The 12654-nt window shown below is 46.7% G+C and overlaps 1 protein-coding gene across 4 annotated transcripts in view; it reads right to left on the bottom strand.

The window, feature by feature from the left end:
* LOC141071038 (uncharacterized) overlaps positions 1 to 12654 on the bottom strand; it is a 137395-nt gene that overhangs the window by 29135 nt on the left and 95606 nt on the right. Inside the window, exons 1-2 of one of the 4 annotated variants that reach the window (XM_073559593.1) lie at positions 2131 to 2536; positions 294 to 422 (exon numbers count right to left, since the gene is read on the bottom strand). The exons of 1 other annotated variant lie outside the window; for it this stretch is intronic. The gene's annotated coding sequence lies outside the window, so the exon portion shown is untranslated. Of the gene's footprint in view, positions 1 to 293; positions 423 to 955; positions 1236 to 2130; positions 2537 to 12654 lie in introns of those variants that run through there. 2 more of the 4 variants (XM_073559595.1, XM_073559594.1) reach the window with 2 other exon arrangements.

Raw genomic sequence — 12654 nt, 5'->3', positions numbered from 1 at the left:
TACAATTTGTAATGTAGGTGAATTGAGGTAACTTTCCTGGTTTCTGCCCCTCATTTGATGTGTTTTGGCAGCTTTTGGGCCCATTTTAAGGCGTTGTGTATGCATTTGTTTTTGCCTCCCATTGACTCAAATGGCGTTTGGCTATGTACAGCGAATATTCAACAAATAAATCGGATAATATTACAAACTCGGCGATCGGAATCCGAACATTGAAATATTCGTTCATAAGTATGCATTCCAAATGAGCAAAATTACTTAAAGGAACTGTCTCATCTTTTTCAGCAGCAGCTTACCGCTCCCCTGGCTCCTGGCTTCACGAGGGTCAGTGCACTCTTGCTGGATTGACATTTCACACCAGCGGCATGGCTTGATATTGCAGTATAAGGGATGAGACAATTGCAGGTTCAAGTCTGCCAAGGGGACTAAAAAAAATAAGGTAAAAATAATTTTAAAATGTAAGAATAAAAAAAAAAATTGAATCACCCCATTTTTTACCCATTAAAATAACTAAATAAACCAAAAACACATTTCATATTGTTATATTAGCAAACTTCCAATCTATCAAAATATAAAATAAATTTACCTGATCGGTAAACGCCGTAACGAAAAAAATGGAACAAAAACTGCAGAATACCTGTTCACTGCACCTCCCCAAAAAACTACAATAAATAGCGATCAAAATATCTTATGGACCCCAAAATGGTATCGATGAAAACATCAGATCGCCGCAAACAAACTGACACAGCTCAGTCGATGGAAAAGGAAAAACGTGACGGGTCGAGGAAAATGGCGACACATAACAAAGGTGTTTTATAAACTTCTGTGGCCTATTTTTCAGCACTTAAGACAAAATGCAAGTTTTGGTACAATTATGGTGGAATCAGACTGACCGGGACCATCAGCACAATGAGCGTCGGAAAAACAATACCCAATGGCAGAATTTTATATTATTCACCATTTCACCACAGTCGGAATTTTCTTTATTCAGCGAATTCAACAGTTCAATCAACGGAGTCATTAACAAATAAAACCACTCGCGCCAAAGAAAACAAGCTCTTAGGCTATGTGCCCATGTTGCAGAAATGCTGCGAACAAATCCGCAACTCCCCGCCGCGGGTAAAACGAATGCAGAATTTGCATGCGTTTTTCCACTAAACACAAGCATTTTGCAAGTGTATTTAGCTTGCAGAATGCTAGCGCTTTTCCAAGCGATTTGAAGCAACGCTTGGAAAAGTGATTGACAGGTTGGTCACACTTGTCAAGCATAGCGCTTAACAAGTGTGACTAACTTTTTACTATTGATGCTGCCTAAGCATCATCACTAGTAAAAGATAGGATGTTAAAAATAATTTAAAAAATAAAAAAATCGGGATATACTTACCCTCTGTCGGCCCCCGGAGTCCTTCCAGCCCTCAGCCGCGCTGCCAACAACTACCCTTCCCAGGGATGCATTGCGACAATGACCTCTGATGACGTAGCATCACGCGAGACCGCTACGTCATCGGAGGTCATTCGCACAATGCATCCCTGGGAACGGAAGATGCCGCCAGCGCCAATGATATCGGGAGGACTCCGGGGGCCGACAAAGGGTAAGTATATCTCCATTTTTTATTTTTTAAATTATTTTTAACATCTATTTTTTACAGGGATATGGTACCCAGGGCATGGAGGAGAGTCTCCTCTCCTCCAGACCCTGGGTACCATCCACACAGGAAGCGCTCACTTCACACATGGTGGGAATAGTCACATGCGGAAAGTGAGCGTTTCAAAACAATCCTATGGCGGAGGAATCGCGACGATTCCGTAGAAATAATGGACATTTTGCGGATTTTACCGCTATGCGATTGCGCAGCGGAAAAATCTGCAGCATTGGCACAGCAACTGCGGAATCCCAAAGGATTGCATGGGATGCGTTATTTTTAAGCGTTTCTGCAGAGGCAAAAACGTGGCGTAAACACTAAAAAAAATGCAACATGGGCACACAGCCTGACACGGCGAAGTCAGTGGGAAATAAACAAGACACAGCTTCTGGAAGAATATGAGGAATAAAAGACCAAAAACACAAATGTCTGGTGGTGAAGGGGTTAACGTGGCCTGCACGCCCAGTAATGGGGAATCTCCAGCACCTACCTCCACCTGCAGAGCAGCACACCACATATATGGCTGTTCTGTGCGCACAGGACCTGTGATGAGGTCACAGGAGGGGAGGAGTCAGGGGTCACATGATCAGGGGCCTCAGTGTGCAGGACTCTGCTGTGCTGGGTGTCATGGTGCTGGATGAGGGGAAGTTTATGTGTGAAATCAGGAGGGGTTTATAGGGTGGATGTAGCAGAGCCGTGTGTGTACGAGGTATGCAGAGTGGAGCCGTGTGTGTACGAGGTATGCAGAGTGGAGCCGTGCGTGTACGAGGTATGCAGAGTGGAGCCGTGCGTGTACGAGGTATGCAGAGTGGAGCCGTGTGTGTGCGAGGTGTACGGAGCGGAGCCGTGTGTGTGTACGAGGTATGCGGAGTGGAGCCGTGTGTGTACGAGGTGTACGGAGCAGAGCCGTGTGTGTACGAGGTGTACGGAGCAGAGCCGTTTGTGTACGGGGTGTACGTAGCGGAGCTGTGTGTACAACGTGCGGAGCGGAGCCGTGTGTGTGAAACGTGTACGTAGCAGAGCCGTGTGTGTGCGATGTGTCTGTAGCGGAGCCGCCTGTGTGCGAGGTGTATGGAGCGGAGCTGTTTGTGTACGAGGTGTACGAAGCGTAGCCATGTGTGTACGAGGTGTACGGAGCGGAGCCGCGTGTGTACGAGGTGTACAAAGCGTAGCCATGTGTGTACGAGGTGTACGGAGTGGAGCCGTGTGAGTACAATGTGTGTGGAGCGGAGCTGTGTGTACGGGGTGTACAAAGCGTAGCCATGTGTGTACGAGGTGTACGAAGCGTAGCCGTGTGTGTACGAGGTGTACGGAGTGGAGCCGTGTGAGTACAATGTGTGTGGAGCGGAGCTGTGTGTACGGGGTGTACAAAGCGTAGCCATGTGTGTACGAGGTGTACGAAGCGTAGCCGTGTGTGTACGAGGTGTACGGAGTGGAGCCGTGTGAGTACAATGTGTGTGGAGCGGAGCTGTGTGTGTACGAGGTGTACAAAGCGTAGCCATGTGTGTACGAGGTGTACGAAGCGTAGCCGTGTGTGTACGAGGTGTACGGAGTGGAGCCGTGTGAGTACAATGTGTGTGGAGCGGAGCTGTGTGTGTACGGGGTGTACGTAGCGGAGCTGTGTGTACAACGTGCGGAGCGGAGCCGTGTGTGAAACGTGTACGTAGCAGAGCCGTGTGTGTGCGATGTGTCTGTAGCGGAGCCGCCTGTGTGCGAGGTGTACGGAGCGGAGCCGTTTGTGTACGAGGTGTACGAAGCGTAGCCATGTGTGTACGAGGTGTACGGAGCGGAGCCGCGTGTGTACGAGGTGTACAAAGCGTAGCCATGTGTGTACGAGGTGTACGGAGTGGAGCCGTGTGTGTACGAGGTGTACGGAGTGGAGCCGTGTGAGTACAATGTGTGTGGAGCGGAGCTGTGTGTGTACGAGGTGTACAAAACGTAGCCATGTGTGTACGAGGTGTACGAAGCGTAGCCGTGTGTGTACGAGGTGTACGGAGTGGAGCCGTGTGAGTACAATGTGTGTGGAGCGGAGCTGTGTGTGTACGGGGTGTACGTAGCGGAGCTGTGTGTACAACGTGCGGAGCGGAGCCGTGTGTGTGAAACGTGTACGTAGCAGAGCCGTGTGTGTGCGATGTGTCTGTAGCGGAGCCGCCTGTGTGCGAGGTGTACGGAGCGGAGCCGTTTGTGTACGAGGTGTACGAAGCGTAGCCATGTGTGTACGAGGTGTACGGAGCGTAGCCGTGTGTGTACGAGGTGTACGGAGTGGAGCCGTGTGAGTACAATGTGTGTGGAGCGGAGCTGTGTGTGTACGAGGTGTACAAAGCGTAGCCATGTGTGTACGAGGTGTACGAAGCGTAGCCGTGTGTGTACGAGGTGTACGGAGTGGAGCCGTGTGAGTACAATGTGTGTGGAGCGGAGCTGTGTGTGTACGGGGTGTACGTAGCGGAGCTGTGTGTACAACGTGCGGAGCGGAGCCGTGTGTGTGAAACGTGTACGTAGCAGAGCCGTGTGTGTGCGATGTGTCTGTAGCGGAGCCGCCTGTGTGCGAGGTGTACGGAGCGGAGCCGTTTGTGTACGAGGTGTACGAAGCGTAGCCATGTGTGTACGAGGTGTACGGAGCGTAGCCGTGTGTGTACGAGGTGTACGGAGCGGAGCCGCGTGTGTACGAGGTGTACAAAGCGTAGCCATGTGTGTACGAGGTGTACGAAGCGTAGCAGTGTGTGTACGAGGTGTACGGAGCGTAGCCGTGTGTGTATGAGGTGTACGGAGCGTAGCCGTGTGTGTACAAGGTGTTCAGAGCGTAGCCGTGTGTGTACGAGGTGTACGGAGCGTGGCCGTGTACGAGGTTACGGAGCGGGGAAGCGTATGTACAAGGTGTACGGTGCGGGACCGCATATGTACGAGGTGTACGGAGCGGGGCCGCGTGTGTACAAGCTGTACGGAGCGGGGCCGCGTGTGTACGAGGTGTACGGAGCGGGGCCGCGTGTGTACGAGGTGCACGGAGCGGGGCCGCGTGTGTACGAGGTGTACAAAGCGTAGCCAAGTGTGTACGAGGTGTACGAAGCGTAGCAGTGTGTGTACGAGGTGTACGGAGCGTAGCCGTGTGTGTATGAGGTGTACGGAGCGTAGCCGTGTGTGTACAAGGTGTTCAGAGCGTAGCCGTGTGTGTACGAGGTGTACGGAGCGTGGCCGTGTACGAGGTTATGGAGCGGGGAAGCGTATGTACAAGGTGTACGGTGCGGGACCGCATATGTACGAGGTGTACGGAGCGGGGCCGCGTGTGTACAAGCTGTACGGAGCGGGGCCGCGTGTGTACGAGGTGTACGGAGCGGGGCCGCGTGTGTACGAGGTGCACGGAGCGGGGCTGCGTGTGTACGAGGTGCACGGAGCGGGGCCGCGTGTGTACAAGGTGCACGGAGCGGAGCCGCGTGTGCACAAGGTGCACGGAGCGGAGCCGCGTGTGCACGAGGTGTACGGAGCGGGGCCGCGTGTGCACGAGGTGTACGGAGCGGGGCTGCGTGTGCACGAGGTGTACGGAGCGGGGCCGCCTGTGCACAAGGTGTACAGAGCGGGGCCACGTGTGCACGAGGTGTACTGAGCGGGGCCGCGTATGCACAGGGTGTACGGAGCGGGGCCGCGTGTGCACGAGGTGTATGGAGCGGGGCCGCGTGTGCACGAGGTGTACGGAGCGGGGCCGCGTGTGCACGAGGTGTACGGAGCGGGGCTGCGTGTGCACGAGGTGTACGGAGCGGGGCCGCCTGTGCACAAGGTGTACAGAGCGGGGCCACGTGTGCACGAGGTGTACTGAGCGGGGCCGCGTATGCACAGGGTGTACGGAGCGGGGCCGCGTGTGCACGAGGTGTACGGAGCGAGGCCGCGTGTGCACGTGGTGCACTGAGCGGGGCCGCGTGTGTACGGAGCAGAGCTATGTATATATGAGGTGTACGGAGAGGAGTTGTGTGTATGACGTGTAGGAGCAGAGCCATGTTTGGGACCATGTGTATAACTATGTCACTTGCACAGGGCATGTGCATTTCGATTTGTATATATACTCTATATGGACAGAAAAAAATTGCTTTTTTTTTTAACAACCTTCAGATTGATCTCGAACCAAAGCGACTTGATGGATGAACGATCTGTAGGGAGATTGATCTTCTGCAGCCTAGATAGGGCCACCAGAGTCTTCTTCACTGTAATTTTGATGGTATCAAGACATCTTCCTCCTGTTCTTCTGACCATGATGCCCTTCTCTTTGTAGAATACTGTATGTCCAAAGTGGACAAGTTGTAGCTTGGTGATCTTTGCTTTGTGTGTCATGTCTGACTTGCTTTGTTCCAAAATTGATTTGAATGTTCTTCTTGCCACCCATAGACACATGCTATTGTGGTAGTCAGTAGAAAAAATAACAAAAATTGTGATTGCTAAATAGTTGATACCTTTTAATGTAGGGGTTGCAAAACTTTTTTTCTGCCAAGGGCCATATCTAACAGCATTTGGGGGTCGCACAAAATTAGCAACTTGATAATTACCCTACTATATTTGATTCAATCAATTACCTCACTCCTATTGTGGTGTCTGGGGCTGCTTCTCTTTGCTATAGCTTTTATGTTGTTGTTATTATTATTATTTACTAGTAGAATACCCATGGCTTCGCTCGCAGAAAATATGTTAAATTGTTGGTTATGGTAGCTAAAGTAAAATTTTAAGTGTCACCCTGAAATTGACATTTTCAGAGTGCTGCAGTAAAAAAAAATTCCACATTTTTATTATTTTGGCATTTTACTAATTTGTCGTAACATTGATGTGAACAACAACAACTTTTTTTTTTTAATTTCAACATTTTATTGATTTACATATTCAATACATATTATGTAGCATAAACTATTATACCTATTTCTTGAACTATTTTTGTGAAAAATGAAAATTTATGCATCTTACACAAACATAAAAAACATTTACACCCAATTAACTACATAGTGCAACCCTTCCCCCCTCCCTCCAGTGTAATCTATAAGTAGTTAATGAACAAAAGAGTAAAATTGGTTTATAGTTAAACAACTATCTATTGTAATGCTTTTTCCTAAATAATGTTTCTGGTTTTACCTTCAGGTGCATATATGAAAAGATTTTTGGGGTTACCCACTCTAGAGCAAGCAACTTACAACTGTCCATGTGAAAAACACGGACTCTCCAAATTAATGCCAGCTACTTTAAGTGATTGACCTTGTGCCTTGTTTATAGTCATAGCAAATGCTAGTCGGATTGGGAACTGCAGACACTTAAAATTTAAGGGCATGTCACTTGGAAGCAAAGGAATACGCAGAATGAAAACATTTGCTCCCTTAGAGCTTCCCATAAGAATAGTGGCGTTACACATTTTTGGTGGGTCAAGGTTCCAAAGCAAAATTATTGTGGCTCCTATTTTTAAAGTGAGCTTATGCCGTGGCATTCCAGGAGGCGCCAAAGAATTTAGAAACTCCAATGGATACATTAGGGCTTGTTCACTCTCCATGACTGAATCAATGGACATGTATGTGGCCGCTAGTGTTGAGCATTCCGATACTGCAAATATCGGGTATCGGCCGATATTCGCGGTATCAGAATTCCGATACTTTTTGCATATCGAATACCGGAATCGGAAGTTCCAATAATGCAATGAGCCAGTTTGAATTTATTCAGCCAATGAGGAATCCTAGGAAGTGTGGGCACATCCTGTTATGCATGTTAGGCATGTTAACTAATGGCATGGCTGTGATTGACTGCGAGCAGACCACCCAGCTGCTCCTCCCCCAGACACACGCTGAACAGTGATCTATGGAAAGTGAAACTATTGAGGGAGGAGGAAACGACCAGTCCGCATTTCAATGCCAGAACACCCCCCCCTGGACGTTTATCTTAGAAGCAAGAGATGATATCTTGGAAACTGTGCAGACTAGCCACAGAAGGTAATTACTTATTGTCAGCATTCTGCAGCCTAGATATGCACTGAGATTATGTGAAAAGCCCGGACAACCTGTTCTGTTATGTATTTCCGCCAAGTTGGATCGCCCGCCAGAGCTGGTGGGGTACTCGGTACCGGGCACATTGGTTTCAATGGGAGATGTCACGGTAGCTGTGACCCGGTCCGTGGCCCTGGGCGTCCATTGTAAAAGGGAAATGTTGAACGTGTGGATGATGATTAAAGTTCATGAGTGAATGATTCGTGACGCCACCTGTGGTGTTCAGCAATGAAGATGTTAAGCCGACCCTGCAGACAGATCCTCTGGGACAGATGGTGTTCTGCAGCTTTGATGTTGTGGCCCTCCACAGGCAGGGCTGTAGTCCCAGGGCAGTGTAGATGGAGAGGTAGTGAAGAGACGTAGATGGTGCAGTGCCAGGCACAGAGATGTAGCAGTGCTAAGTGTGTTAGCGCAGGAATAACTGGAGGACACCAGGGCATGTAGTTCCAAAGCTTTACTCACAGTCTGTTGTGCATACAGGTGCCCGCATCCGTGCCGTGTCCTCCGGGTCAGGGGCTCAGTCAACCTCCAAGCTAGATGAAGCACTCCATTCCAACACTCCGCCAACATGTGCCTTTTCTGAACGTCTCCCTCTATTGCTACACAACCCCTTTAACATAGTCAATATCTTTGTAACTCCGAACGTCTTAAAAAAAATTAATTCCTGCTATTCCATTTGATTGGGCTAAACCTCTATTGCTTTAATGTCTCCTCCACCTCCCCCAATACATTCTACATTATTCTTAGTTGTTTTCCTTCATGTAGAATTAACCTACAAGGAAAGTAAGGGTTTATTTTCATTCCGATATTTGTGTCCCATTGACTTGCATTGGTTTCCGGTATCGGAATCGGCGATATCCGATATTTTTGGGGTATCGGTCCGATCCAATCTGATCCGATATTTCCCGATATTGGAAGGTATCGCTCAACACTAGTGGTCGCTAGACCAAGCAGCCTTCCCTGATTTAGTAGATTTATGTAGCTGACACTATCATTTTAGGCGCTAGGATTGCACGTTCACAAAGCAACTGATGGTTGTTAAAATTGTTACAAATATCAGGGAAAACTTGGTCGATAAATTCCGTTACCGAAGATGTCATTTCTCAAAAATCTTCCGGAAATGAAATGAGACCAGTAGTAGAATCAGTAGGGAACCTGTCATTTCCAAGGCATTGTAGCTGGTGTGTCAATTTGTCTGCAGTTGTATTTCCCATCAAATGAACCAGCATATTAGTAAGAGTTTGCTTCTCAACATGTATCCACAGATAAGAAGATTTTAGACAGGCATTCAGCTCATCCGCTGGTGTTGCTCCCTTATAACAGGTAATGTCTGGCAGAAGTCACCTGCAAAAATTACAACAATTCCCCCCATTAACCCTAGAACGCATGACCATAAAAATCTACACTTTCACATACCTGGAGCCTTTTAGGCCCGTGTGCAAATAACATGGAATAACTCAAACAAAAATAATTTTCAAAGTTTATTTGAAAATTGCAAAGTAAGGATGCATTCCCACTAGCGCTGGTGTCAGCCAGGAGGAGATCTGTAATGGATCTGACATCCTGGTGACCCCAGCTAAGGCTGGCGGAATCCCGGCATTCCAGCAGCCTTAACTGGAGTTACCAAGAGATCAGATCCATTACGGATCACCTGGCAGACCCCAGCGCCAGTGGGAACACAGCCTAAGATGTGAATAATTCAAAACATTACTATGTGCAAAAAAAAACAAAAGAGTAACTGAACGGGCTTAAAACGCCCAATATACGCATTCGATATAACTCTTTATAATAATTTTTTTTGTCTAAAAGTTTTTTTATATAAAAGTTGCAGTAAACATGCTGCAGGAATATCTTTTTTCAAAGGTTCCTTTTCTACTTTACTAATGACCGCAACAACTTTCACACGTTATCTGTTCGGAAGAATGCTCCTTGCAGACATTTTGTCCACAAGTAGTACAGACATGCTCGGATTTCCTGTCCTTCTTTGCTGTACAAATATAACATCGCTTTCTTTATTTATCTCTTGGCTCTGGATGTTCCTGAAAACGTATACCACATCGGATCATAGCTTCTGTTGTTTGCCTTTGTAAGCATTTTGTTCTGCTTCTTTCCATCACCTTAGGCATTAAAAGTTCATAGCAAAGTTCTGTCAAGTATAGACGTCTCTTGTCCTTTCTGTTGGCATGGAATTCTGAATGAGTCTCACTATAAACAATATAGGTATTGAGGGCTGACACATCTAGCATATTATAAAAAAGAACTACAGGCCAACGTTTTGTCTGCCTCTTGCACGTATACTCTCCAATCATTTTGTCCATCTTGTCCACTCCTCCTTTGGTTTTATTATAATGCAAGATGATTTCGGGTTTCTGTTTCCTGTTATTGGTGTCTATACTTCCATCACGGTGCATTGTACTCAGTAATATCACAGATTTTTCTTTCTTAGCTTTATAAGACACCATTGACACCATTGTCGCTTGATTGCAGAAACCAAATACACTATCATAAAGTTGTCGATGTTGATTGTGCTTCATGATTGGAGGAATTTCTCTGCGGTTTTGCTTCATTGTACCAACAAGTGTAAGTTGTTTCTGAAGCAAAAAATTGCCCAGTTCAAGATTGGTGAAGTAGTTGTCCATTGTTATATTTTTTCCAGAATAGAAAATTGGTTTCGCAAGTGTTTTTACTACGTCAGAACATAGGTCTTTATGGACTGGAGCGTCAACATCTTTGCCACAGTAAATCAGACCATTCATTCCATAATAGCTTGTAGAATCAGACATCCAGAAAATTTTAATACCATATAAAGCAGGTTTGCTGGGCATATACTGAATGAAATTGCAACGTCCCCTAAATGCAAGAAGTTGCTCATCCACTGTCACATTGTCACTAGAATCGTAATGCTTAGTACAGTTCTTGATAAAAAGATTCCAGATGTAGCTAATGGGGGCTAATTTATCTGTTTCCAACCTGACAGGACGAGTTCTCTTGTCATCAAAACGAAGGCTTCTCCGAATATCCTCAAATCTATTGACTGACATTGTTTCTTTGTAATGTGGATCTGAAAAAGGGTTCATAAAGAGTTCTCTGATAGGAACATCGTATGATTTTGTACTCCCTGCCAGAAGAGTAAGGCCAATATAAGCATACAGTTCCTCTTTTGTTATATTTTTCCATGTTTTTTTTCTTCCTGAAGCGATACGTTTTCCTTCTAAGTTAGTACACAAAACTACCTCATCTACAATATCATCTGAAAAAAATTTACAGAACATATCTCTTTTGGACAAGAATTGTGGAATTCCTACAGTTCCTTGAGCAACTCTCACAATATTATGTGTTATGATTGAGTCACCGTAGGAGGCAAAAACAAAAATGCTAGCTAAGTCCAGAAAACCAGAGAGGTTGGCAGCTATCGGATTGCAGACCCCTGAACCTATCAACACAACTAGCAGTAGCCGTGGGGGGTTCCTACGATGCCCTAGACCCCTCGATCACAGCCGGAGAATTAAATAGCCTAAAGACAGAAAGGGAAATCTAAACTGCCCCAGAGCAGACCCCAAAGCAAAAGGCAGCCCCCCCACATATAATGACGGTGAAGCAAGAAGAAATAACACAACACAGACAGAAAGATAGAATGAACAAAGACGGGGCCCAAGCTAACTATATAGGAAAGGACAGGAAGGCTGCTGTCTGCAATCCGTGAAAAACCCTATGAAAATAAGAGCCAACAGACTGACAGTGAAAAAGGCCCTGAAGACGCTAGGCTTCAAAAAGACTATGTCAGTACTCAGGAATATTCTGAAGACAGAGCAACCGGCAAAAGGAGAATCAGCTCACCCCAGCAGGGAATGGCAGAATCCAGAAAAGCAAGGCAAACAAAAACAAAACACAAATGCTAAAAGGCAAAGCAGAAAACTTAGCTTTAGAGGAGCAGGAATCAGACTGGTTTCCTAGAAGTCCACAGAGAAATCACCCGCAGGGCAGAAGGGCGTCGGCAGCCTTATATCCAGTCCGTGACTCCACTCAGCCAGTCATCATCATTAGACTCAGGTGCCTGATAATCAGGCTCATTACCCTCCTTTACCAGAATAGGGAGTTCACCAGACCTCAGTGACGAAGGGGAAAATGAACTCACAACAGTACCTCCCCCTTGAGGAGGGGTCACCGAACCCTCAACCACGCCACCAGGGCGATCAGGGTGAGCCCGATGAAAGGCACGCACCAATCTTTTGGCATGAATATCAGAGGCAGAGACCCAGGAATTATCCTCCTGACCATAACCCTTCCACTTAACCAAATACTGGAGTGTCCGTCTAGCCAGACGGGAATCCAGTATTTTCTCTACCTCATATTCCATGTTACCTTCAACCAATACAGGGTCCGGAGGTGCCACCCCAGGAACAACTGGTTCAACAAACCTCTTCAACAAGGACTTATGGAACAAATTATGGATATTAAATGTGACAGGGAGAGCCAAACGAAAAGAGACCGGATTAATAATCTCCAAAATCTTGTAAGGTCCAATAAATCTAGGCTTAAACTTAGGAGAAGCCACCTTCATAGCAATATTTTTTGATGATAACCACACCATATCACCAATCTTAAACTGGGGACCAATGGTCCTATGTTGATTGGAAAACCGCTGGGCCTTTTCCTGGGAGAGAGATAACTTATCCACCACTTGGTCCCAGATTTGGTGCATTCTCTCCACCACAGTGTCAACACCTGGGCAGGCAGAAGGCTCCACCTGCCCTGAAGAAAATCGAGGATGAAACCCAAAGTTACAAAAAAAAAGGTGACATCAAAGTGGCAGAACTAGCTCTATTATTTAAAGCAAATTCGGCCAAGGGCAAAAATGAAACCCAATCATCCTGATCAGCGGAAATAAAACATCTCAAATACGACTCCAAGGTCTGGTTTGTTCTCTCTGTCTGCCCATTGGTCTGAGGGTGAAAAGCAGAGGAGAAGGACAACTGAATTCCCAGCTTGGAACAGAAAGTCCTCCAAAATCTAGA

This window comes from Dendrobates tinctorius, unplaced genomic scaffold, assembly GCF_039654945.1.
Source record: "Dendrobates tinctorius isolate UK_male_01 unplaced genomic scaffold, ASM3965494v1 ptg000014l, whole genome shotgun sequence".
In the NCBI taxonomy this organism is placed as follows: Eukaryota; Metazoa; Chordata; class Amphibia; order Anura; family Dendrobatidae; genus Dendrobates; species Dendrobates tinctorius.
This window is presented reverse-complemented; position numbering and strand designations above follow the sequence as displayed.